This window comes from Acipenser ruthenus, chromosome 10, assembly GCF_902713425.1.
Source record: "Acipenser ruthenus chromosome 10, fAciRut3.2 maternal haplotype, whole genome shotgun sequence".
Taxonomy (NCBI): Eukaryota; Metazoa; Chordata; class Actinopteri; order Acipenseriformes; family Acipenseridae; genus Acipenser; species Acipenser ruthenus.
The window spans coordinates 21,544,499-21,571,915 of record NC_081198.1 but is presented as its reverse complement, the minus strand read 5'-3'; the positions used below and the strand labels follow the sequence as shown (position 1 = coordinate 21,571,915).

Below are 27,417 nucleotides of genomic sequence, written 5' to 3'. Positions count from 1 at the left end.
TGAGTCCGTGGGGGAGGAAAGCGAAAGCGACAGTGAAAGTGAGAGTGAGAAGGAGGGGAAGGGAGTGAAGAACCAGCAGAGGGTGGGGAAAAGAAAGGGTAGAGACGAGGGGGGGAAAAGAAAGAAGATCAGGATCAAAGACAGCAAGTTGCAGGTGGCCCCCATAAATCCAAAACCAGCTAATGTCCACACAAAGTCCCCAGTCTTGCCCTCGCAGGCAGAGACGGAGGCGAGTGGGACGGCTACACTGCCGCCTAGTGGGCAGGTAGCAGCCAGCCAGGGCATCCCCAGCCAGCCTTCCCAGTCGTTGGCACAAACCCTAGCACACCTCGCAGAAGAGGTGTTCACTAATGCACCGAGGGAGAGGTCGGGGTCAACACCTTCCCTGACCAGCAGTACCTCGGTAGCAATGACCCTCTTCAAGCGAAGGGCCTCCCTTCAAAGCATCCTTGACCCCCTCCCTTGTATGGGCAAAACCAGGGGCCCCCTAGAGGTCCTCCTAGATACAGCACTGGAGGACATGGGAATACCCCTGGACGCGGTAAGCCAGAAGTCTGCTAACAGCTCCAATTCAACAGACGGTAACAGCCAAAGAATGCTGTCTGTCATAACCCCCCCCCAGGACAAAGCTGACCCACACGTTCCGAGGGGCCCTGAGCAAGTTCCACCAGACTTACCTTGTGGGGAGTTGAATAGCCCCAACAACTCCACGTACTGTGCATATAAAGACGGTGCCTTCTTGGACGAGGCAGCAGTGAGTACCTTCTCAGGGGTGATGGGAGTTGCAAATAAGCCCAAGCCCCCTCGAAGCAAGCGTAGAGCTAAGAGTAGGAAGAGTGTCCCGACCTCCCAATCATAGTCGCTATGGGGTGGACGCAGCGACTCCTTTTCTTGTTAGCTACCCTGATGGCCCTGATATGTGTGTCTGTTAATGTCAGGAGCATCAGGGAGACACAAAAAAGATTTGATGTACTAAACTATCTAGCTAACTTGAAAGCAGATCTCATCTTTCTGCAGGAGTGTGGTATTTCGTCGAGCCCTGATTATAGGGACCTGAAGGAGAGTTGGACCCTGGGGGACTCCTTCTGGTCGGGCTCCAACATAGCCAGAGCCGACGGAGTAGGTATCCTGTTTAAAAACCCATTTATTACCTCCCGCAGCAGCAGGGAGGTAGAACCTGGTAGAATTCTGAGCGTGGATGTGACATACAACAACACTCCCCTCAGACTGGTCAATGTCTACGCACCCACTAACCAAAACGAAAGAGTTCAATTTTTTCCACAGCTGCGTCCACTCCTGCTGGGGAACGTACCCGTCATCGTGTCAGGTGACTTCAATTGTGCTCTGAGGGACGTAGACCGGAGCAGGCCACGCAACGACCGCTCTAGTAGAGTTTTGTCCTCCATAATATCTGATTTCTCCCTGTGTGATGCAGGTAAGGACCTGGTGCCTCCCTTTACCTGGGTGAGCTCATCTGGGACCTCCTTCTCCCGTATAGATCTCGTCCTGCATACCAGCTCCCTTACGAAGACGGCAGTAGACACCCAGGCCGTCTTCTTCTCTGACCATAGGCTCCTGCAGGTAACATTGCAGGTCCCTCAGACCTCCCAGATGGGGTCAGGGGTCTGGAAATTAAACACCTCCTTACTCGATGACCCCTCCATAGCTGCAGCCTATAAGAGCAGGCTTGTTGAGTGGACCACTTTGCGTGACCTATTCAACTCCCCTATAGAGTGGTGGGAGATGGTCAAAATGAGAACTAAGGGTTATTTCATAGCAGCAGGCAAGAGGAAAGCAAAAGAAAGGAGGGCCAAATATAAATACCTGAATGCTGCCCTCCAGCGTCTGAGCCTGCTTCAGCTTCGGGGGTTCCCTGTAAGCGACGAGATAGCCCAGACCAAGCTAGATCTTTCAGTGCTTTGTAGGGAGGAACAACGAAAGGTCATGCACAATGCAAAAGTGCAAAAAATGGAGGAAGACGAAAAGTGTACTCGCTTCTTCTTCCAGAAAACGAGGGAGAAGCGGCACTTGATGTCCTCCATGCTCGACAGCAGGGGGAGGATAGTAGAGGATAGTGAGGGAGTGAAAAAAGTGGTAGAGAACTTCTATAGGGACCTGTATAACATCAAAGCTACAGATGACACCCTGATAGAGTGGTTCCTGAGCCAGTTGGAGCCTGACTCAGTGCGGGACGAGGAGGAGAAGGAGAAGGACCCAGAACTCACGCTGGAGGAGCTCACCCAGGCGGTTAAGACCATGAACACCGGTAAGACGCCAGGTCCAGATGGCATCCCGGGTGAGTATTACCATCTTTTTTGGGACACGCTAAAAGTCCATTTAGCGGAGGTCTACAGAGCGGTCTACAGGGAGAAGCGGTTGGGCCCTTCTATGCGGGAGAGTGTAATTACTCTCCTTCATAAGAAAGGGGAAGTTAAAGATCTACGGAATTGGCGCCCAATCAGCCTCCTTTGCGTGGATTACAAGATACTAGCCAAAGCTCTGATGCTCCGGCTACAAGTACACCTCCCTTTGGTCATTGGCCCCGACCAGGCTTGTGGCGTCCCAGGGAGGTCCATCACGGATATTTTAATGTTAACAAGGGACATTCTGGCTTATTCTAGAGAACGGAACCATCCCCTCTGCCTGTTCAACCTTGACCAGGAGAAGGCGTTCGATAGGGTAAGCCATGAATATATGTACAAAGTGATGGACCAGATGAAATTCGCTCCTGGACTTAGGGGGTGGTTTAAAACCATCTATACAAACATTAGTACCCGAGTCTTGGTGAACAGGCACCTGACTGGTAAAATATCTATCCAGTCAGGGGTCAGACAGGGTTGCCCACTATCCCCACTGCTATATGTCGTGTGCATTGAACCCCTCCTGCAGGCAATTCGTAGGGATACCAATATAACTGGTTTCCAGCTGCCTGGATCCAACGGGGTCCAGGTCAAAACAACAGCATATATGGACGATGTGTCACTCATTTGCACCAACACATCGTCGGTACCTCGGATTAGTAATATCCTTGGGAAGTACTGCACGGCGACCAGGGCAGTGATTAATAAGTCCAAGAGCGAAGTCTACGTGTCTAAAAATTGGCAGGTAGATAGGGAACTGTCGGACATGTACCCTGTCAAAAAGGACAAAATCAAGATTCTGGGCCTCATTTTCGAGAACAATAGCTCGGGGGCCCAGAGCTGGACGGCGGCCATTAACCAGGTCCGTAAAAAGATTGGCGGATGGAGCACAAGATCCTTAACAATGACGGGTAGAGTATTAATAACCAAGTCTATACTGTTCCCCATCCTCTCTTATGTAGGAAAAATCTTTCCCCCAGACAGGACCACCAAAAAAGTGGTGGACCGCATTATCCACCGCTTTATCTGGGGCAGCAAGATGGAGAGGGTAAAACGAGCCACCCTGAGTAAAGCCGACAAGAAGGGAGGTAAGGGGGTCCCGGACGTTGTGCAGCTCACCCGAGTGCAGGGGCTCACGCAAACTATCAAGAACATCCAGGCCCTGGACAGGAAGGTATGTTACATGAATCGTTTCTATTTTGCCACCTGTCTCAGGGCCTTGGGCCTCTGCACTATTGATAACACCGTGCCGTACTCCTGGGACCCCCCATTGTATTATAGAACCTTAAGCGACACTATATATAAATTGGGCTTAGATAAAGCAAAATTGGCCTCCTGGGAATACAAGGCTGTAACTAAATATCTTGCCGGTTCCCAGGAAATTGAAAAAGTAGCTACTTTCTCCCTCACCCAAAGCCCAAAAATCTGGGAGAATGTGTCTCACAGCTGCCTCAGTAATGTCCAGAAGGATATAGCATGGAACACCGTCCACAGTGCACTCCCCACTCGAGCGTTCATGTTCAGGAGGGGACTAGCCCAAGTAGAAACATGCCCCTATGCAAAGTGCCGCAAGAGAGAAACACCAGCCCATATCTTCTGGGAATGTGATGTGGCTGGCAGTGTCTGGCTCTCTGTCTCTGTCTTCCTAAACAGGTTTGCTGACACGGCCAAGATGACCGCTGAGACTGTGCTCTATGGGCCTGCGGGAGGAATCACTACCAGCACAGCTAAGTGCGTTTGGCGTGTCATCAATGTTGTCAAGCAGATCCTGTGGGAAGGCCGTAACGTCTGTGTCTAACACAAGCAGGAGCTAGACACTATCACCACGACCAGAAGGGCACAAACTCTTATCAAGGACTTTGTAATTCTGGACATCCGGACCCTCGGGAAGGACAAGGCCTGCGCGGAGTGGAGGATCGCCGGACTTCAGGACGTGAAGATGGAATAAAGGAAAAAACTGGAACCGCTAGCTCCTAGGAGCGGGACTACGGGGCACCGCTAAGCCTTTTATTTATTTTGTCATGCCAGCATTCCGCCCTTTTTAGCTGGCATGACCGTTTTTCAACGGTGCCCTGGTTTTATGTAGTCTTTTGTTTCAGTTTTATGGACTTTTATTTGATTTACGTTGAATGTTTTATTTGATTTTGTATTGTTTTGTTTTATGTATCTTTAAGATTTTTAATGTAAACTATTAAAAGTTACATTTTAAGTGTTTTAAAATTTTAGAATTTTAACTCACTGTTTTATACACTGTCCCTTTTCCCCTGTCCCTGTTTTAGATCTAGTTTTATGTTCACTTTTGAACCTTTTAGAGAGCACTCCCCGGCCCTCACAAGCACTGGTTTTTTATAGATGGTTCTTTTTTTCCAGTCACTTTTAAAACAGCACAGGTTTTTTTCATGTTGATTTTAATCTGTGTCTGTTTTAACCATGTACAAAGCACAATTGTCTTGGTGTTTTTAAATGTATTTTAAATGCTTTTAAAACAAAATGTATGTCTGTATGCATGAATGTCATCTTTAAAAGAAATGTAAAATGAATGAAAAAAACGAATGGGTGTAAATGTAAAAAATGTAAAATCTCAATAAAAGAGTATTAATATCTGATACGTCCCCTATCAGGGGACCATATATAAAATTGATTTTTGGAATCGGGAGATGGAACAGGGGCTTGCTCCGTCCACTCCACGCATCGGCCCGGTATTGTAGTTCCTCCGGGAACGGTGCACACCTTTCTCTAACGTTGGTCAAAGTCAGATCTGGATCTCTCCTGTGAGCATTTTGTCTACCCCTGCTGGAGGGAGAGTGCGAGTGTTGATGCAAGTTTTCCCGCCGTTTTACTTCTTTTTTTTTCTTTTTCTCTTTCTTTCTTTCTCTTTCTTTCTCTCTTTCTTTCTTGCTGTCTTTCTTTCTTTTATTCACATGTGGTGATGATGTAGACAGCAGCAGTTTGTTTCCTGGGAGCATGCAGCTAACCAGACAAGTGTGGTGGAACATGTCCCTATGCCAGGTCCTTCTTAGCCAGCCATATACTCTGGCTTCTCTACAGTTCGAATAAATCTTTCTAAGACTAAGGCTTAGAGGGTAGTGGCATTGCCCGCTCCCTCCGAGGGTCTGTGAGAGGTTTGTTCGGGTGAGGAGGAACAGAATTTTTTTATTTTTGACTGGCTTTCTTCAGCTCGGCAACTTTTTGGAAGACTAATGCTCAGTCTGGTTTTGGCTTGCCCAATCCAGGCCGAGGGTCTTTCAAGATTTTGTTGACTGTTGAGAGCAGTTTTTTCTTTTTCAGGCGGTTCCCGTTTTTTTCTTTTTCAGGCGGTTCCGGCTTTTCCAGACGTTCCTGGAGTTAGAGAGAAGGAGGACCTACCATCCAGACGACCTTTGAGGACCCTTTGATGACCTAGACGACCTCATCCCCAGCCCTTGATTGTAATCGAGATCCAGACCGAGAGAGCAGCAGGCGCCCAGCAGAGGGCGCCATCTGGGAGGAGCAGAGGGCGGCCCCGGACCCCGAGGAGGCGTCACAGCCACGATTCTTCCTACGTGGTCTCGGTGCCAAGCAGCGCCCCCTACTCCACCAGGGAAGGACACCGTTCACCTGGGGAGGGGGTCCCTCTTGCGAGGCGACCATCTCCTCAGGGACTAAAGTAATAGTTCCTTCAACTGCCCAGATTTGCTGCTTACGTTGTCTCTTTTCCGTAGAGAGAGACAACCCGGACGTCCAGAGGCTTCTCCCACCCCAATCGGAGGAGCCAGCTGAAGGATGGCGTTCCGGCCAACCCAGGAAACCAGGAGGCACAATGCGGTGCGCTTCACAAGAAACAAGCAAGATGAAACGGAACCAGGACTGACGAGACTGGAGTTCAGCCGGACCATTCTTCAGAGGGGTATGGGTTTTTCCCCTTCTGACTTGAATTGTTTGGTGAAATTGCCAGGGCTTAAGGAAGTGTTTGAGGTCAGTTTTAGGAACCCCCAAAAGTTACAAGAAATGTGGTCCTTTTGGGGGGAGAATAAATATCTCGCTCCATACAAAGAATTTTGTGTGGATGCACTGACAGACAGAGAAATGAAAGTTGTTACTGTCCAATTTTTCAATGAGGCTGTTAGCGACTATGATATTACAACATGGCTTAACCGCTATGGGAGGGTGTCATCAGAAGGGAGGAAAATTACAGACGAAGATGGGGTTTGGACAGGAGCCAGAAAGTGGCTGGTACGCCTTAATGTTGATCCATCGGGCATTGGAGGCGTCCGCCACATTCCAAACTCCATAGTGTTAGGGCCCAACAGAGGGCTGGTATTCTATAATGGGATGCCAAAACTCTGCAGGAAATGTGGGGAATTAGGACACCTGGCGGCCGCGTGTACTGTAGTCAAGTGCAGGAACTGCGGCGCCCCCCACGAGACCAGCCACTGCAGAGAAGAGAGGCAGTGCAATTTGTGTGGAAAGAAGGGGCACCTGTTTAAGGACTGCCCCTCTTCCTATGCCAACATGGCCAGAGCCAGCAAGGCAAACATGAACAAGCCTAGGCCTGAGCAGGAAGAGGGAGCAAGTAACAAAGATCAGTCCACATCACCACCAACAGTATCCAAGACCCAGACTCCAGCACCACCATCATCACCAGCACCCCCCTCACCCCCCCGCCCCCGAGACATGTCCCGTTTTACGAGGACCCCTTCCCCCAGCCCAGAGAGAGAGTACAACAGCCACTCCACTAGCTCCTCCAGTAGCTCCTCTGATGCAGAACACGAGGCAGGGAGGGAGCCTGGACCCAGCAGCGGCCCCCCCCTGAGTAGGGCCCTCTCAGCGCCAGCACTCCCCCTCGGCTCTCGTTATGACGCCATAAGGATTGAGTCCGTGGGGGAGGAAAGCGAAAGCGACAGTGAAAGTGAGAGTGAGAAGGAGGGGAAGGGAGTGAAGAACCAGCAGAGGGTGGGGAAAAGAAAGGGTAGAGACGAGGGGGGGGAAAAGAAAGAAGATCAGGATCAAAGACAGCAAGTTGCAGGTGGCCCCCATAGATCCAAAACCAGCTAATGTCCACACAAAGTCCCCAGTCTTGCCCTCGCAGGCAGAGACGGAGGCGAGTGGGACGGCTACACTGCCGCCTAGTGGGCAGGTAGCAGCCAGCCAGGGCATCCCCAGCCAGCCTTCCCAGTCGTTGGCACAAACCCTAGCACACCTCGCAGAAGAGGTGTTCACTAATGCACCGAGGGAGAGGTCGGGGTCAACACCTTCCCTGACCAGCAGTACCTCTGTAGCAATGACCCTCTTCAAGCGAAGGGCCTCCCTTCAAAGCATCCTTGACCCCCTCCCTTGTATGGGCAAAACCAGGGGCCCCCTAGAGGTCCTCCTAGATACAGCACTGGAGGACATGGGAATACCCCTGGACGCGGTAAGCCAGAAGTCTGCTAACAGCTCCAATTCAACAGACGGTAACAGCCAAAGAATGCTGTCTGTCATAACCCCCCCCAGGACAAAGCTGACCCACACGTTCCGAGGGGCCCTGAGCAAGTTCCACCAGACTTACCTTGTGGGGAGTTGAATAGCCCCAACAACTCCACGTACTGTGCATATAAAGACGGTGCCTTCTTGGACGAGGCAGCAGTGAGTACCTTCTCAGGGGTGATGGGAGTTGCAAATAAGCCCAAGCCCCCTCGAAGCAAGCGTAGAGCTAAGAGTAGGAAGAGTGTCCCGACCTCCCAATCATAGTCGCTATGGGGTGGACGCAGCGACTCCTTTTCTTGTTAGCTACCCTGATGGCCCTGATATGTGTGTCTGTTAATGTCAGGAGCATCAGGGAGACACAAAAAAGATTTGATGTACTAAACTATCTAGCTAACTTGAAAGCAGATCTCATCTTTCTGCAGGAGTGTGGTATTTCGTCGAGCCCTGATTATAGGGACCTGAAGGAGAGTTGGACCCTGGGGGACTCCTTCTGGTCGGGCTCCAACATAGCCAGAGCCGACGGAGTAGGTATCCTGTTTAAAAACCCATTTATTACCTCCCGCAGCAGCAGGGAGGTAGAACCTGGTAGAATTCTGAGCGTGGATGTGACATACAACAAAACTCCCCTCAGACTGGTCAATGTCTACGCACCCACTAACCAAAACGAAAGAGTTCAATTTTTTCCACAGCTGCGTCCACTCCTGCTGGGGAACGTACCCGTCATCGTGTCAGGTGACTTCAATTGTGCTCTGAGGGACGTAGACCGGAGCAGGCCACGCAACGACCGCTCTAGTAGAGTTTTGTCCTCCGTAATATCTGATTTCTCCCTGTGTGATGCAGGTAAGGACCTGGTGCCTCCCTTTACCTGGGTGAGCTCATCTGGGACCTCCTTCTCCCGTATAGATCTCGTCCTGCATACCAGCTCCCTTACGAAGACGGCAGTAGACACCCAGGCCGTCTTCTTCTCTGACCATAGGCTCCTGCAGGTAACATTGCAGGTCCCTCAGACCTCCCAGATGGGGTCAGGGGTCTGGAAATTAAACACCTCATTACTCAATGACCCCTCCATAGCTGCAGCCTATAAGAGCAGGCTTGTTGAGTGGACCACTTTGCGTGACCTATTCAACTCCCCTATAGAGTGGTGGGAGATGGTCAAAATCAGAACTAAGGGTTATTTCATAGCAGCAGGCAAGAGGAAAGCAAAAGAAAGGAGGGCCAAATATAAACACCTGAATGCTGCCCTCCAGCGTCTGAGCCTGCTTCAGCTTCGGGGGTTCCCTGTAAGCGACGAGATAGCCCAGACCAAGCTAGATCTTTCAGTGCTTTGTAGGGAGGAACAACGAAAGGTCATGCACAATGCAAAAGTGCAAAAAATGGAGGAAGACGAAAAGTGTACTCGCTTCTTCTTCCAGAAAACGAGGGAGAAGCGGCACTTGATGTCCTCCATGCTCGACAGCAGGGGGAGGATAGTAGAGGATAGTGAGGGAGTGAAAAAAGTGGTAGAGAACTTCTATAGGGACCTATATAACATCAAAGCTACAGATGACACCCTGATAGAGTGGTTCCTGAGCCAGTTGGAGCCTGACTCAGTGCGGGACGACGAGGAGGAGGAGAAGGACCCAGAACTCACGCTGGAGGAGCTCACCCAGGCGGTTAAGACCATGAACACCGGTAAGACGCCAGGTCCAGATGGCATCCCGGGTGAGTATTACCATCTTTTTTGGGACATGCTAAAAGTCCATTTAGCGGAGGTCTACAGAGCGGTCTACAGGGAGAAGCGGTTGGGCCCTTCTATGCGGGAGAGTGTAATTACTCTCCTTCATAAGAAAGGGGAAGTTAAAGATCTACGGAATTGGCGCCCAATCAGCCTCCTTTGCGTGGATTACAAGATACTAGCCAAAGCTCTGATGCTCCGGCTACAAGTACACCTCCCTTTGGTCATTGGCCCCGACCAGGCTTGTGGCGTCCCAGGGAGGTCCATCACGGATATTTTAATGTTAACAAGGGACATTCTGGCTTATTCTAGAGAACGGAACCATCCCCTCTGCCTGTTCAACCTTGACCAGGAGAAGGCGTTCGATAGGGTAAGCCATGAATATATGTACAAAGTGATGGACCAGATGAAATTCGCTCCTGGACTTAGGGAGTGGGTTAAAACCATATATACAAACATTAGTACCCGAGTCTTGGTGAACAGGCACCTGACTGGTAAAATATCTATCCAGTCAGGGGTCAGACAGGGTTGCCCACTATCCCCACTGCTATATGTCGTGTGCATTGAACCCCTCCTGCAGGCAATTCGTAGGGATACCAATATAACTGGTTTCCAGCTGCCTGGATCCAACGGGGTCCAGGTCAAAACAACAGCATATATGGACGATGTGTCACTCATTTGCACCAACACATCGTCGGTACCTCGGATTAGTAATATCCTTGAGAAGTACTGCACGGCGACCGGGGCAGTGATTAATAAGTCCAAGAGCGAAGTCTACGTGTCTAAAAATTGGCAGGTAGATAGGGAACTGTCGGACATGTACCCTGTCAAAAAGGACAAAATCAAGATTCTGGGCCTCATTTTCGAGAACAATAGCTCGGGGGCCCAGAGCTGGACGGCGGCCATTAACCAGGTCCGTAAAAAGATTGGCGGATGGAGCACAAGATCCTTAACAATGACGGGTAGAGTATTAATAACCAAGTCTATACTGTTCCCCATCCTCTCTTATGTAGGAAAAATCTTTCCCCCAGACAGGACCACCAAAAAAGTGGTGGACCGCATTATCCACCGCTTTATCTGGGGCAGCAAGATGGAGAGGGTAAAGCGAGCCACCCTGAGTAAAGCCGACAAGAAGGGAGGTAAGGGGGTCCCGGACGTTGTGCAGCTCACCCGAGTGCAGGGGCTCACGCAAACTATCAAGAACATCCAGGCCCTGGACAGGAAGGTATGTTACATGAATCGTTTCTATTTTGCCACCTGTCTCAGGGCCTTGGGCCTCTGCACTATTGATAACACCGTGCCGTACTCCTGGGACCCCCCATTGTATTATAGAACCTTAAGGGACACTATATATAAATTGGGCTTAGATAAAGCAAAATTGGCCTCCTGGGAATACAAGGCTGTAACTAAATATCTTGCCGGTTCCCAGGAAATTGAAAAAGTAGCTACTTTCTCCCTCACCCAAAGCCAAAAAATCTGGGAGAATGTGTCTCACAGCTGCCTCAGTAATGTCCAGAAGGATATAGCATGGAACACCGTCCACAGTGCACTCCCCACTCGAGCGTTCATGTTCAGGAGGGGACTAGCCCAAGTAGAAACATGCCCCTATGCAAAGTGCCGCAAGAGAGAAACACCAGCCCATATCTTCTGGGAGTGTGATGTGGCTGGCAGTGTCTGGCTCTCTGTCTCTGTCTTCCTAAACAGGTTTGCTGACACGGCCAAGATGACCGCTGAGACTGTGCTCTATGGGCCTGCGGGAGGAATCGCTACCAGCACAGCTAAGTGCATTTGGCGTGTCATCAATGTTGTCAAGCAGATCCTGTGGGAAGGCTGTAACGTCTGTGTCTATCACAAGCAGGAGCTAGACACTATCACCACGACCAGAAGGGCACAAACTCTTATCAAGGACTTTGTAATTCTGGACATCCGGACCCTCGGGAAGGACAAGGCCTGCGCGGAGTGGAGGATCGCCGGACTTCAGGACGTGAAGATGGAATAAAGGAAAAAACTGGAACCGCTAGCTCCTAGGAGCGGGACTACGGGGCACCGCTAAGCCTTTTATTTATTTTGTCATGCCAGCATTCCGCCCTTTTTAGCTGGCATGACCGTTTTTTCAACGGTGCCCTGGTTTTATGTAGTCTTTTTGTTTCAGTTTTATTGACTTTTATTTGATTTACGTTGAATGTTTTATTTGATTTTGTTTTGTTTTGTTTTATGTATCTTTAAGATTTTTAATGTAAACTATTAAAAGTTACATTTTAAGTGTTTTAAAATTTTAGAATTTTAACTCACTGTTCTATACACTGTCCCTTTTCCCCTGTCCCTGTTTTAGATCTAGTTTTATGTTCACTTTTGAACTTTTTTAGAGAGCACTCCCCGGCCCTCACAAACACTGGTTTTTTATAGATGGTTCTTTTTTTCAAGTCACTTTTAAAGCAGCACAGGTTTTTTTCATGTTGATTTTAATCTGTGTCTGTTTTAACCATGTACAAAGCACAATTGTCTTGGTGTTTTTAAATGTATTTTAAATGCTTTTAAAACAAAATGTATGTCTGTATGCATGAATGTCATCTTTAAAAGAAATGTAAAATGAATGAAAAAAACGAATGGGTGTAAATGTAAAAAATGTAAAATCTCAATAAAAGAGTATTAATATCTGATACGTCCCCTATCAGGGGACCATATATTAAATTGATTTTTGGAATCGGGAGATGGAACAGGGGCTTGCTCCGTCCACTCCACGCATCGGCCCGGTATTGCAGTACCTCCGGGAACGGTGCACACCTTTCTCTAACGTTGGTCAAAGTCAGATCTGGATCTCTCCTGTGAGCATTTTGTCTACCCCTGCTGGAGGGAGAGTGCCAGTGTTGATGCAAGTTTTCCCGCCGTTTTACTTCTTTTTTTTTCTTTCTCTCTTTCTTTCTTTCTCTTTCTTTCTCTCTTTCTTTCTTGCTGTCTTTCTTTCTTTTATTCACATGTGATGATGATGTAGACAGCAGCAGTTTGTTTCCTGGGAGCATGCAGCTAACCAGACAAGTGTGGTGGAACATGTCCCTATGCCAGGTCCTTCTTAGCCAGCCATATACTCTGGCTTCTCTTCAGTTCGAATAAATCTTTCTAAGACTAAGGCTTAGAGGGTAGTGGCATTGCCCGCTCCCTCCGAGGGTCTGTGAGAGGTTTGTTCGGGTGAGGATGAACAGAATTTTTTTTTATTTTTGACTGGCTTTCTTCAGCTCGGCAACTTTTTGGAAGACTAATGCTCAGTCTGGTTTTGGCTTGCCCAATCCAGGCCGAGGGTCTTTCAAGATTTTGTTGACTGTTGAGAGTAGTTTTTTCTTTTTCAGGCGGTTCCCGTTTTTTTCTTTTTCAGGCGGTTCCGGCTTTTCCAGACGTTCCTGGAGTTAGAGAGAAGGAGGACCTACCATCCAGACGACCTTTGAGGACCCTTTGATGACCTAGACGACCTCATCCCCAGCCCTTGATTGTAATCGAGATCCAGACCGAGAGAGCAGCAGGCGCCCAGCAGAGGGCGCCATCTGGGAGGAGCAGAGGGCGGCCCCGGACCCCGAGGAGGTGTCACAGCCACGATTCTTCCTACGTGGTCTCGGTGCCAAGCAGCGCCCCCTACTCCGCCAGGGAAGGACACCGTTCACCTGGGGAGGGGGTCCCTCTTGCGAGGCGACCATCTCCTCAGGGACTAAAGTAATAGTTCCTTCAACTGCCCAGATTTGCTGCTTACGTTGTCTCTTTTCCGTAGAGAGAGACAACCCGGACGTCCAGAGGCTTCTCCCACCCCAATCGGAGGAGCCAGCTGAAGGATGGCGTTCCGGCCAACCCAGGAAACCAGGAGGCACAATGCGGTGCGCTTCACAAGAAACAAGCAAGATGAAACGGAACCAGGACTGACGAGACTGGAGTTCAGCCGGACCATTCTTCAGAGGGGTATGGGTTTTTCCCCTTCTGACTTGAATTGTTTGGTGAAATTGCCAGGGCTTAAGGAAGTGTTTGAGGTCAGTTTTAGGAACCCCCAAAAGTTACAAGAAATGTGGTCCTTTTGGGGGGAGAATAAATATCTCGCTCCATACAAAGAATTTTGTGTGGATGCACTGACAGACAGAGAAATGAAAGTTGTTACTGTCCAATTTTTCAATGAGGCTGTTAGCGACTATGATATTACAACATGGCTTAACCGCTATGGGAGGGTGTCATCAGAAGGGAGGAAAATTACAGATGAAGATGGGGTTTGGACAGGAGCCAGAAAGTGGCTGGTACGCCTTAATGTTGATCCATCGGGCATTGGAGGCGTCCGCCACATTCCAAACTCCATAGTGTTAGGGCCCAACAGAGGGCTGATATTCTATAATGGGATGCCAAAACTCTGCAGGAAATGTGGGGAATTAGGACACCTGACGGCCGCGTGTACTGTAGTCAAGTGCAGGAACTGCGGCGCCCCCCACGAGACCAGCCACTGCAGAGAAGAGAGGCAGTGCAATTTGTGTGGAAAGAAGGGGCACCTGTTTAAGGACTGCCCCTCTTCCTATGCCAACATGGCCAGAGCCAGCAAGGCAAACATGAACAAGCCAGGCCTGAGCAGGAAGAGGGAGCAAGTAACAAAGATCAGTCCACATCACCACCAACAGTATCCAAAACCCAGACTCCAGCACCACCATCATCACCAGCACCCCCTCACCCCCCCGCTCCCGAGACATGTCCCGTTTTACGAGGACCCCTTCCCCCAGCCCAGAGAGAGAGTACAACAGCCACTCCACTAGCTCCTCCAGTAGCTCCTCTGATGCAGAACACGAGGCAGGGAGGGAGCCCGGACCCAGCAGCGCCCCCCCCCCCTGAGTAGGGCCCTCTCAGCGCCAGCACTCCCCCTCGGCTCTCGTTATGACGCCATAAGGATTGAGTCCGTGGGGGAGGAAAGCAAAAGCGACAGTGAAAGTGAGAGTGAGAAGGAGGGGAAGGGAGTGAAGAACCAGCAGAGGGTGGGGAAAAGAAAGGGTAGAGACGAGGGGGGGAAAAGAAAGAAGATCAGGATCAAAGACAGCAAGTTGCAGGTGGCCCCCATAGATCCAAAACCAGCTAATGTCCACACAAAGTCCCCAGTCTTGCCCTCGCAGGCAGAGACGGAGGCGAGTGGGACGGCTACACTGCCGCCTAGTGGGCAGGTAGCAGCCAGCCAGGGCATCCCCAGCCAGCCTTCCCAGTCGTTGGCACAAACCCTAGCACACCTCGCAGAAGAGGTGTTCACTAATGCACCGAGGGAGAGGTCGGGGTCAACACCTTCCCTGACCAGCAGTACCTCTGTAGCAATGACCCTCTTCAAGCGAAGGGCCTCCCTTCAAAGCATCCTTGACCCCCTCCCTTGTATGGGCAAAACCAGGGGCCCCCTAGAGGTCCTCCTAGATACAGCACAGGAGGACATGGGAATACCCCTGGACGCGGTAAGCCAGAAGTCTGCTAACAGCTCCAATTCAACAGACGGTAACAGCCAAAGAATGCTGTCTGTCATAACCCCCCCCAGGACAAAGCTGACCCACACGTTCCGAGGGGCCCTGAGCAAGTTCCACCAGACTTACCTTGTGGGGAGTTGAATAGCCCCAACAACTCCACGTACTGTGCATATAAAGACGGTGCCTTCTTGGACGAGGCAGCAGTGAGTACCTTCTCAGGGGTGATGGGAGTTGCAAATAAGCCCAAGCCCCCTCGAAGCAAGCGTAGAGCTAAGAGTAGGAAGAGTGTCCCGACCTCCCAATCATAGTCGCTATGGGGTGGACGCAGCGACTCCTTTTCTTGTTAGCTACCCTGATGGCCCTGATATGTGTGTCTGTTAATGTCAGGAGCATCAGGGAGACACAAAAAAGATTTGATGTACTAAACTATCTAGCTAACTTGAAAGCAGATCTCATTTTTCTGCAGGAGTGTGGTATTTCGTCGAGCCCTGATTATAGGGACCTGAAGGAGAGTTGGACCCTGGGGGACTCCTTCTGGTCGGGCTCCAACATAGCCAGAGCCGACGGAGTAGGTATCCTGTTTAAAAACCCATTTATTACCTCCCGCAGCAGCAGGGAGGTAGAACCTGGTAGAATTCTGAGCGTGGATGTGACATACAACAACACTCCCCTCAGACTGGTCAATGTCTACGCACCCACTAACCAAAACGAAAGAGTTCAATTTTTTCCACAGCTGCGTCCACTCCTGCTGGGGAACGTACCCGTCATCGTGTCAGGTGACTTCAATTGTGCTCTGAGGGACGTAGACCGGAGCAGGCCACGCAACGACGTGGAACGGTGCACACCTTTCTCTAACGTTGGTCAAAGTCAGATCTGGATCTCTCCTGTGAGCATTTTGTCTACCCCTGCTGGAGGGAGAGTGCCAGTGTTGATGCAAGTTTTCCCGCCGTTTTACTTCTTTTTTTTTCTTTCTCTCTTTCTTTCTTTCTCTCTTTCTTTCTCTCTTTCTCTCTTTCTTTCTCTCTTTCTTTCTTGCTGTCTTTCTTTCTTTTATTCACATGTGGTGATGATGTAGACAGCAGCAGGTTGTTTCCTGGGAGCATGCAGCTAACCAGACAAGTGTGGTGGAACATGTCCCTATGCCAGGACCTTCTTAGCAAGCCAGCCAGCCAGCGAGGCACAGTTGTAGTTACCCAAGGCACCTTGCACAGCATAGCAGCTTGGCATGACTATTTGTAAGACGCACTCCGCCAGTTTATGTTTTGTTTTTGGTGTTATGTGTGTGTTTTTGCTTTGTTTTGTTTCCTCCTGCTTAAATTGCACATTTCCCCTCTGGAAGCAGCAGCCCGTTTTTTGGGGGTCTGCTTGTGCTTGGAATTTTGCACCCACCTTTGAATCCCCCTGTGCCGTCTGGGCTGGGGGGCCCCGGGCAAGGGCCAAGTCGCCATCGCTTCTCGGCCTTTTGGCTAAGATCAAGTGTAGTATCTGTTCTTATCAGTTTAATATCTGATACGTCCCCTATCAGGGGACCATATATTAAATTGATTTTTGGAATCGGGAGATGGAACAGGGGCTTGCTCCGTCCACTCCACGCATCGGCCCGGTATTGCAGTACCTCCGGGAACGGTGCACACCTTTCTCTAACGTTGGTCAAAGTCACATCTGGATCTCTCCTGTGAGCATTTTGTCTACCCCTGCTGGAGGGAGAGTGCCAGTGTTGATGCAAGTTTTCCCGCCGTTTTACTTCTTTTTTGTCTTTCTCTCTTTCTTTATTTCTCTTTCTTTCTCTCTTTCTTTCTTGCTGTCTTTCTTTCTTTTATTCACATGTGATGATGATGTAGACAGCAGCAGTTTGTTTCATGGGAGCATGCAGCTAACCAGACAAGTGTGGTGGAACATGTCCCTATGCCAGGTCCTTCTTAGCCAGCCATATACTCTGGCTTCTCTTCAGTTCGAATAAATCTTTCTAAGACTAAGGCTTAGAGGGTAGTGGCATTGCCCGCTCCCTCCGAGGGTCTGTGAGAGGTTTGTTCGGGTGAGGAGGAACAGAATTTTTTTTATTTTTGACTGGCTTTCTTCAGCTCGGCAACTTTTTGGAAGACTAATGCTCAGTCTGGTTTTGGCTTGCCCAATCCAGGCCGAGGGTCTTTCAAGATTTTGTTGACTGTTGAGAGCAGTTTTTTCTTTTTCAGGCGGTTCCCGTTTTTTTCTTTTTCAGGCGGTTCCGGCTTTTCCAGACGTTCCTGGAGTTAGAGAGAAGGAGGACCTACCATCCAGACGACCTTTGAGGACCCTTTGATGACCTAGACGACCTCATCCCCAGCCCTTGATTGTAATCGAGATCCAGACCGAGAGAGCAGCAGGCGCCCAGCAGAGGGCGCCATCTGGGAGGAGCAGAGGGCGGCCCCGGACCCCGAGGAGGCGTCACAGCCACGATTCTTCCTACGTGGTCTCGGTGCCAAGCAGCGCCCCCTACTCCGCCAGGGAAGGACACCGTTCACCTGGGGAGGGGGTCCCTCTTGCGAGGCGACCATCTCCTCAGGGACTAAAGTAATAGTTCCTTCAACTGCCCAGATTTGCTGCTTACGTTGTCTCTTTTCCGTAGAGAGAGACAACCCGGACGTCCAGAGGCTTCTCCCACCCCAATCGGAGGAGCCAGCTGAAGGATGGCGTTCCGGCCAACCCAGGAAACCAGGAGGCACAATGCGGTGCGCTTCACAAGAAACAAGCAAGATGAAACGGAACCAGGACTGACGAGACTGGAGTTCAGCCGGACCATTCTTCAGAGGGGTATGGGTTTTTCCCCTTCTGACTTGAATTGTTTGGTGAAATTGCCAGGGCTTAAGGAAGTGTTTGAGGTCAGTTTTAGGAACCCCCAAAAGTTACAAGAAATGTGGTCCTTTTGGGGGGAGAATAAATATCTCGCTCCATACAAAGAATTTTGTGTGGATGCACTGACAGACAGAGAAATGAAAGTTGTTACTGTCCAATTTTTCAATGAGGCTGTTAGCGACTATGATATTACAACATGGCTTAACCGCTATGGGAGGGTGTCATCAGAAGGGAGGAAAATTACAGATGAAGATGGGGTTTGGACAGGAGCCAGAAAGTGGCTGGTACGCCTTAATGTTGATCCATCGGGCATTGGAGGCGTCCGCCACATTCCAAACTCCATAGTGTTAGGGCCCAACAGAGGGCTGGTATTCTATAATGGGATGCCAAAACTCTGCAGGAAATGTGGGGAATTAGGACACCTGACGGCCGCGTGTACTGTAGTCAAGTGCAGGAACTGCGGCGCCCCCCACGAGACCAGCCACTGCAGAGAAGAGAGGCAGTGCAATTTGTGTGGAAAGAAGGGGCACCTGTTTAAGGACTGCCCCTCTTCCTATGCCAACATGGCCAGAGCCAGCAAGGCAAACATGAACAAGCCTAGGCCTGAGCAGGAAGAGGGAGCAAGTAACAAAGATCAGTCCACATCACCACCAACAGTATCCAAGACCCAGACTCCAGCACCACCATCATCACCAGCACCCCCTCACCCCCCCGCCCCCGAGACATGTCCCGTTTTACGAGGACCCCTTCCCCCAGCCCAGAGAGAGAGTACAACAGCCACTCCACTAGCTCCTCCAGTAGCTCCTCTGATGCAGAACACGAGTCAGGGAGGGAGCCCGGACCCAGCAGCGGCCCCCCCCTGAGTAGGGCCCTCTCAGCGCCAGCACTCCCCCTCGGCTCTCGTTATGACGCCATAAGGATTGAGTCCGTGGGGGAGGAAAGCAAAAGCGACAGTGAAAGTGAGAGTGAGAAGGAGGGGAAGGGAGTGAAGAACCAGCAGAGGGTGGGGAAAAGAAAGGGTAGAGACGAGGGGGGGAAAAGAAAGAAGATCAAGATCAAAGACAGCAAGTTGCAGGTGGCCCCCATAGATCCAAAACCAGATAATGTCCACACAAAGTCCCCAGTCTTGCCCTCGCAGGCAGAGATGGAGGCGAGTGGGACGGCTACACTGCCGCCTAGTGGGCAGGTAGCAGCCAGCCAGGGCATCCCCAGCCAGCCTTCCCAGTCGTTGGCACAAACCCTAGCACACCTCGCAGAAGAGGTGTTCACTAATGCACCGAGGGAGAGGTCGGGGTCAACACCTTCCCTGACCAGCAGTACCTCTGTAGCAATGACCCTCTTCAAGCGAAGGGCCTCCCTTCAAAGCATCCTTGACCCCCTCCCTTGTATGGGCAAAACCAGGGGCCCCCTAGAGGTCCTCCTAGATACAGCACTGGAGGACATGGGAATACCCCTGGACGCGGTAAGCCAGAAGTCTGCTAACAGCTCCAATTCAACAGACGGTAACAGCCAAAGAATGCTGTCTGTCATAACCCCCCCCCCAGGACAAAGCTGACCCACACGTTCCGAGGGGCCCTGAGCAAGTTCCACCAGACTTACCTTGTGGGGAGTTGAATAGCCCCAACAACTCCACGTACTGTGCATATAAAGACGGTGCCTTCTTGGACGAGGCAGCAGTGAGTACCTTCTCAGGGGTGATGGGAGTTGCAAATAAGCCCAAGCCCCCTCGAAGCAAGCGTAGAGCTAAGAGTAGGAAGAGTGTCCCGACCTCCCAATCATAGTCGCTATGGGGTGGACGCAGCGACTCCTTTTCTTGTTAGCTACCCTGATGGCCCTGATATGTGTGTCTGTTAATGTCAGGAGCATCAGGGAGACACAAAAAAGATTTGATGTACTAAACTATCTAGCTAACTTGAAAGCAGATCTCATCTTTCTGCAGGAGTGTGGTATTTCGTCGAGCCCTGATTATAGGGACCTGAAGGAGAGTTGGACCCTGGGGGACTCCTTCTGGTCGGGCTCCAACATAGCCAGAGCCGACGGAGTAGGTATCCTGTTTAAAAACCCATTTATTACCTCCCGCAGCAGCAGGGAGGTAGAACCTGGTAGAATTCTGAGCGTGGATGTGACATACAACAACACTCCCCTCAGACTGGTCAATGTCTACGCACCCACTAACCAAAACGAAAGAGTTCAATTTTTTCCACAGCTGCGTCCACTCCTGCTGGGGAACGTACCCGTCATCGTGTCAGGTGACTTCAATTGTGCTCTGAGGGACGTAGACCGGAGCAGGCCACGCAACGACCGCTCTAGTAGAGTTTTGTCCTCCGTAATATCTGATTTCTCCCTGTGTGATGCAGGTAAGGACCTGGTGCCTCCCTTTACCTGGGTGAGCTCATCTGGGACCTCCTTCTCCCGTATAGATCTCGTCCTGCATACCAGCTCCCTTACGAAGACGGCAGTAGACACCCAGGCCGTCTTCTTCTCTGACCATAGGCTCCTGCAGGTAACATTGCAGGTCCCTCAGACCTCCCAGATGGGGTCAGGGGTTTGGAAATTAAACACCTCCTTACTCGATGACCCCTCCATAGCTGCAGCCTATAAGAGCAGGCTTGTTGAGTGGACCACTTTGCGTGACCTATTCAACTCCCCTATAGAGTGGTGGGAGATGGTCAAAATCAGAACTAAGGGTTATTTCATAGCAGCAGGCAAGAGGAAAGCAAAAGAAAGGAGGGCCAAATATAAACACCTGAATGCTGCCCTCCAGCATCTGAGCCTGCTTCAGCTTCGGGGGTTCCCTGTAAGCGACGAGATAGCCCAGACCAAGCTAGATCTTTCAGTGCTTTGTAGGGAGGAACAACGAAAGGTCATGCACAATGCAAAAGTGCAAAAAATGGAGGAAGACGAAAAGTGTACTCGCTTCTTCTTCCAGAAAACGAGGGAGAAGCGGCACTTGATGTCCTCCATGCTCGACAGCAGGGGGAGGATAGTAGAGGATAGTGAGGGAGTGAAAAAAGTGGTAGAGAACTTCTATAGGGACCTATATAACATCAAAGCTACAGATGACACCCTGATAGACTGGTTCCTGAGCCAGTTGGAGCCTGACTCAGTGCGGGACGACGAGGAGGAGGAGAAGGACCCAGAACTCACGCTGGAGGAGCTCACCCAGGCGGTTAAGACCATGAACACCGGTAAGACGCCAGGTCCAGATGGCATCCCGGGTGAGTATTACCATCTTTTTTGGGACATGCTAAAAGTCCATTTAGCGGAGGTCTACAGAGCGGTCTACAGGGAGAAGCGGTTGGGCCCTTCTATGCGGGAGAGTGTAATTACTCTCCTTCATAAGAAAGGGGAAGTTAAAGATCTACGGAATTGGCGCCCAATCAGCCTCCTTTGCGTGGATTACAAGATACTAGCCAAAGCTCTGATGCTCCGGCTACAAGTACACCTCCCTTTGGTCATTGGCCCCGACCAGGCTTGTGGCGTCCCAGGGAGGTCCATCACGGATATTTTAATGTTAACAAGGGACATTCTGGCTTATTCTAGAGAACGGAACCATCCCCTCTGCCTGTTCAACCTTGACCAGGAGAAGGCGTTCGATAGGGTAAGCCATGAATATATGTACAAAGTGATGGACCAGATGAAATTCGCTCCTGGACTTAGGGAGTGGGTTAAAACCATCTATACAAACATTAGTACCCGAGTCTTGGTGAACAGGCACCTGACTGGTAAAATATCTATCCAGTCAGGGGTCAGACAGGGTTGCCCACTATCCCCACTGCTATATGTCGTGTGCATTGAACCCCTCCTGCAGGCAATTCGTAGGGATACCAATATAACTGGTTTCCAGCTGCCTGGATCCAACGGGGTCCAGGTCAAAACAACAGCATATATGGACGATGTGTCACTCATTTGCACCAACACATCGTCGGTACCTCGGATTAGTAATATCCTTGAGAAGTACTGCACGGCGACCGGGGCAGTGATTAATAAGTCCAAGAGCGAAGTCTACGTGTCTAAAAATTGGCAGGTAGATAGGGAACTGTCGGACATGTACCCTGTCAAAAAGGACAAAATCAAGATTCTGGGCCTCATTTTCGAGAACAATAGCTCGGGGGCCCAGAGCTGGACGGCGGCCATTAACCAGGTCCGTAAAAAGATTGGCGGATGGAGCACAAGATCCTTAACAATGACGGGTAGAGTATTAATAACCAAGTCTATACTGTTCCCCATCCTCTCTTATGTAGGAAAAATCTTTCCCCCAGACAGGACCACCAAAAAAGTGGTGGACCGCATTATCCACCGCTTTATCTGGGGCAGCAAGATGGAGAGGGTAAAGCGAGCCACCCTGAGTAAAGCCGACAAGAAGGGAGGTAAGGGGGTCCCGGACGTTGTGCAGCTCACCCGAGTGCAGGGGCTCACGCAAACTATCAAGAACATCCAGGCCCTGGACAGGAAGGTATGTTACATGAATCGTTTCTATTTTGCCACCTGTCTCAGGGCCTTGGGCCTCTGCACTATTGATAACACCGTGCCGTACTCCTGGGACCCCCCATTGTATTATAGAACCTTAAGGGACACTATATATAAATTGGGCTTAGATAAAGCAAAATTGGCCTCCTGGGAATACAAGGCTGTAACTAAATATCTTGCCGGTTCCCAGGAAATTGAAAAAGTAGCTACTTTCTCCCTCACCCAAAGCCAAAAAATCTGGGAGAATGTGTCTCACAGCTGCCTCAGTAATGTCCAGAAGGATATAGCATGGAACACCGTCCACAGTGCACTCCCCACTCGAGCGTTCATGTTCAGGAGGGGACTAGCCCAAGTAGAAACATGCCCCTATGCAAAGTGCCGCAAGAGAGAAACACCAGCCCATATCTTCTGGGAGTGTGATGTGGCTGGCAGTGTCTGGCTCTCTGTCTCTGTCTTCCTAAACAGGTTTGCTGACACGGCCAAGATGACCGCTGAGACTGTGCTCTATGGGCCTGCGGGAGGAATCGATACCAGCACAGCTAAGTGCGTTTGGCGTGTCATCAATGTTGTCAAGCAGATCCTGTGGGAAGGCCGTAACGTCTGTGTCTATCACAAGCAGGAGCTAGACACTATCACCACGACCAGAAGGGCACAAACTCTTATCAAGGACTTTGTAATTCTGGACATCCGGACCCTCGGGAAGGACAAGGCCTGCGCGGAGTGGAGGATCGCCGGACTTCAGGACGTGAAGATGGAATAAAGGAAAAAACTGGAACCGCTAGCTCCTAGGAGCGGGACTACGGGGCACCGCTAAGCCTTTTATTTATTTTGTCATGCCAGCATTCCGCCCTTTTTAGCTGGCATGACCGTTTTTCAACGGTGCCCTGGTTTTATGTAGTCTTTTTGTTTCAGTTTTATGGACCTTTGATTTAATTTGAATGTTTTATTTGATTTTGTTTTGTTTTGTTTTATGTATCTTTAAGATTTTTAATGTAAACTATTAAAAGTTACATTTTAAGTGTTTTAAAATTTTAGAATTTTAACTCACTGTTTATACACTGTCCCTTTTCCCCTGTCCCTGTCTTAGATCTAGTTTTATGTTCACTTTTGAACCTTTTTAGAGAGCACTCCCCGGCCCTCACAAGCACTGGTTTTTTATAGATGGTTCTTTTTTTCCAGTCACTTTTAAAACAGCACAGGTTTTTTTCATGTTGATTTTAATCTGTGTCTGTTTTAACCATGTACAAAGCACAATTGTCTTGGTGTTTTTAAATGTGTTTTAAATGCTTTTAAAACAAAATGTATGTCTGTATGCATGAATGTCATCTTTAAAAGAAATGTAAAATGAATGAAAAAACGAATGGGTGTAAATGGAAAAAAAAATGTAAAATCTCAATAAAAGAGTATTTAATATCTGATACGTCCCCTATCAGGGGACCATATATTAAATTGATTTTTGGAATCGGGAGATGGAACAGGGGCTTGCTCCGTCCACTCCACGCATCGGCCCGGTATTGCAGTACCTCCGGGAACGGTGCACACCTTTCTCTAACGTTGGTCAAAGTCAGATCTGGATCTCTCCTGTGAGCATTTTGTCTACCCCTGCTGGAGGGAGAGTGCCAGTGTTGATGCAAGTTTTCCCGCCGTTTTACTTCTTTTTTTTTTCTTTCTCTCTTTCTTTCTTTCTCTCTTTCTTTCTCTCTTTCTCTCTTTCTTTCTCTCTTTCTTTCTTGCTGTCTTTCTTTCTTTTATTCACATGTGGTGATGATGTAGACAGCAGCAGGTTGTTTCCTGGGAGCATGCAGCTAACCAGACAAGTGTGGTGGAACATGTCCCTATGCCAGGACCTTCTTAGCAAGCCAGCCAGCCAGCGAGGCACAGTTGTAGTTACCCAAGGCACCTTGCACAGCATAGCAGCTTGGCATGACTATTTGTAAGACGCACTCCGCCAGTTTATGTTTTGTTTTTGGTGTTATGTGTGTGTTTTTGCTTTGTTTTGTTTTCTCCTGCTTAAATTGCACATTTCCCCTCTGGAAGCAGCAGCCCGTTTTTTTGGGGTCTGCTTGTGCTTGAAATTTTGCACCCACCTTTGAATCCCCCTGTGCCGTCCGGGCTGGGGGGCCCCGGGCAAGGGCCAAGTCGCCATCGCTTCTCGGCCTTTTGGCTAAGATCAAGTGTAGTATCTGTTCTTATCAGTTTAATATCTGATACGTCCCCTATCAGGGGACCATATATTAAATTGATTTTTGGAATCGGGAGATGGAACAGGGGCTTGCTCCGTCCACTCCACGCATCGACCCGGTATTGCAGTACCTCCGGGAACGGTGCACACCTTTCTCTAACGTTGGTCAAAGTCAGATCTGGATCTCTCCTGTGAGCATTTTGTCTACCCCTGCTGGAGGGAGAGTGCCAGTGTTGATGCAAGTTTTCCCGCCGTTTTACTTCTTTTTTTTCTTTCTCTCTTTCTTTCTTTCTCTCTTTCTTTCTCTCTTTCTCTCTTTCTTTCTCTCTTTCTTTCTTGCTGTCTTTCTTTCTTTTATTCACATGTGGTGATGATGTAGACAGCAGCAGGTTGTTTCCTGGGAGCATGCAGCTAACCAGACAAGTGTGGTGGAACATGTCCCTATGCCAGGACCTTCTTAGCAAGCCAGCCAGCCAGCGAGGCACAGTTGTAGTTACCCAAGGCACCTTGCACAGCATAGCAGCTTGGCATGACTATTTGTAAGACGCACTCCGCCAGTTTATGTTTTGTTTTTGGTGTTATGTGTGTGTTTTTGCTTTGTTTTGTTTTCTCCTGCTTAAATTGCACATTTCCCCTCTGGAAGCAGCAGCCCGTTTTTTGGGGGTCTGCTTGTGCTTGAAATTTTGCACCCACCTTTGAATCCCCCTGTGCCGTCCGGGCTGGGGGGCCCCGGGCAAGGGCCAAGTCGCCATCGCTTCTCGGCCTTTTGGCTAAGATCAAGTGTAGTATCTGTTCTTATCAGTTTAATATCTGATACGTCCCCTATCAGGGGACCATATATTAAATTGATTTTTGGAATCGGGAGATGGAACAGGGGCTTGCTCCGTCCACTCCACGCATCAGCCCGGTATTGCAGTACCTCCGGGAACGGTGCACACCTTTCTCTAACGTTGGTCAAAGTCAGATCTGGATCTCTCCTGTGAGCATTTTGTCTACCCCTGCTGGAGGGAGAGTGCCAGTGTTGATGCAAGTTTTCCCGCCGTTTTACTTCTTTTTTTTTTCTTTCTCTCTTTCTTTCTTTCTCTCTTTCTTTCTCTCTTTCTTTCTCTCTTTCTTTCTTGCTGTCTTTCTTTCTTTTATTCACATGTGGTGATGATGTAGACAGCAGCAGGTTGTTTCCTGGGAGCATGCAGCTAACCAGACAAGTGTGGTGGAACATGTCCCTATGCCAGGTCCTTCTTAGCCAGCCATATACTCTGGCTTCTCTTCAGTTCGAATAAATCTTTCTAAGACTAAGGCTTAGAGGGTAGTGGCATTGCCCGCTCCCTCCGAGGGTCTGTGAGAGGTTTGTTCGGGTGAGGAGGAACAGAATTTTTTTTATTTTTGACTGGCTTTCTTCAGCTCGGCAACTTTTTGGAAGACTAATGCTCAGTCTGGTTTTGGCTTGCCCAATCCAGGCCGAGGGTCTTTCAAGATTTTGTTGACTGTTGAGAGCAGTTTTTTCTTTTTCAGGCGGTTCCAGTTTTTTTCTTTTTCAGGCGGTTCCGGCTTTTCCAGACGTTCCTGGAGTTAGAGAGAAGGAGGACCTACCATCCAGACGACCTTTGAGGACCCTTTGATGACCTAGACGACCTCATCCCCAGCCCTTGATTGTAATCGAGATCCAGACCGAGAGAGCAGCAGGCGCCCAGCAGAGGGCGCCATCTGGGAGGAGCAGAGGGCGGCCCCGGACCCCGAGGAGGCGTCACAGCCACGATTCTTCCTACGTGGTCTCGGTGCCAAGCAGTGCCCCCTACTCCGCCAGGGAAGGACACCGTTCACCTGGGGAGGGGGTCCCTCTTGCGAGGCGACCATCTCCTCAGGGACTAAAGTAATAGTTCCTTCAACTGCCCAGATTTGCTGCTTACGTTGTCTCTTTTCCGTAGAGAGAGACAACCCGGACGTCCAGAGGCTTCTCCCACCCCAATCGGAGGAGCCAGCTGAAGGATGGCGTTCCGGCCAACCCAGGAAACCAGGAGGCACAATGCGGTGCGCTTCACAAGAAACAAGCAAGATGAAACGGAACCAGGACTGACGAGACTGGAGTTCAGCCGGATCATTCTTCAGAGGGGTATGGGTTTTTCCCCTTCTGACTTGAATTGTTTGGTGAAATTGCCAGGGCTTAAGGAAGTGTTTGAGGTCAGTTTTAGGAACCCCCAAAAGTTACAAGAAATGTGGTCCTTTTGGGGGGAGAATAAATATCTCGCTCCATACAAAGAATTTTGTGTGGATGCACTGACAGACAGAGAAATGAAAGTTGTTACTGTCCAATTTTTCAATGAGGCTGTTAGCGACTATGATATTACAACATGGCTTAACCGCTATGGGAGGGTGTCATCAGAAGGGAGGAAAATTACAGATGAAGATGGGGTTTGGACAGGAGCCAGAAAGTGGCTGGTACGCCTTAATGTTGATCCATCGGGTATTGGAGGCGTCCGCCACATTCCAAACTCCATAGTGTTAGGGCCCAACAGAGGGCTGGTATTCTATAATGGGATGCCAAAACTCTGCAGGAAATGTGGGGAATTAGGACACCTGGCGGCCGCGTGTACTGTAGTCAAGTGCAGGAACTGCGGCGCCCCCCACGAGACCAGCCACTGCAGAGAAGAGAGGCAGTGCAATTTGTGTGGAAAGAAGGGGCACCTGTTTAAGGACTGCCCCTCTTCCTATGCCAACATGGCCAGAGCCAGCAAGGCAAACATGAACAAGCCTAGGCCTGAGCAGGAAGAGGGAGCAAGTAACAAAGATCAGTCCACATCACCACCAACAGTATCCAAGACCCAGACTCCAGCACCACCATCATCACCAGCACCCCCTCACCCCCCCGCCCCCGAGACATGTCCCGTTTTACGAGGACCCCTTCCCCCAGCCCAGAGAGAGAGTACAACAGCCACTCCACTAGCTCCTCCAGTAGCTCCT

General features: G+C 49.8%; 3 non-coding genes and 3 pseudogenes across 3 annotated transcripts; all 6 read left to right on the top strand.

Moving 5' to 3' along the window:
* The first annotated feature begins 4,938 nt into the window (after positions 1–4,938).
* LOC131738779 (U2 spliceosomal RNA) lies at positions 4,939–5,093 on the top strand (annotated as a pseudogene).
* A 7,058-nt stretch (positions 5,094–12,151) lies between these two features.
* Positions 12,152–12,306, top strand: LOC131738679 (U2 spliceosomal RNA; annotated as a pseudogene).
* A 4,115-nt stretch (positions 12,307–16,421) lies between these two features.
* On the top strand, positions 16,422–16,612 carry LOC131738943 (U2 spliceosomal RNA). The gene has a single exon (XR_009330111.1). It is a non-coding gene; the product is annotated as a U2 spliceosomal RNA (small nuclear RNA).
* Positions 16,613–23,666: 7,054 nt separating this feature from the next.
* On the top strand, positions 23,667–23,822 carry LOC131738626 (U2 spliceosomal RNA; annotated as a pseudogene).
* Positions 23,823–24,421: 599 nt separating this feature from the next.
* LOC131738940 (U2 spliceosomal RNA) lies at positions 24,422–24,612 on the top strand. Its single transcript, XR_009330108.1, has one exon. It is a non-coding gene; the product is annotated as a U2 spliceosomal RNA (small nuclear RNA).
* Positions 24,613–25,209: 597 nt separating this feature from the next.
* On the top strand, positions 25,210–25,400 carry LOC131738242 (U2 spliceosomal RNA). The gene has a single exon (XR_009329806.1). It is a non-coding gene; the product is annotated as a U2 spliceosomal RNA (small nuclear RNA).
* Positions 25,401–27,417: the final 2,017 nt, after the last annotated feature.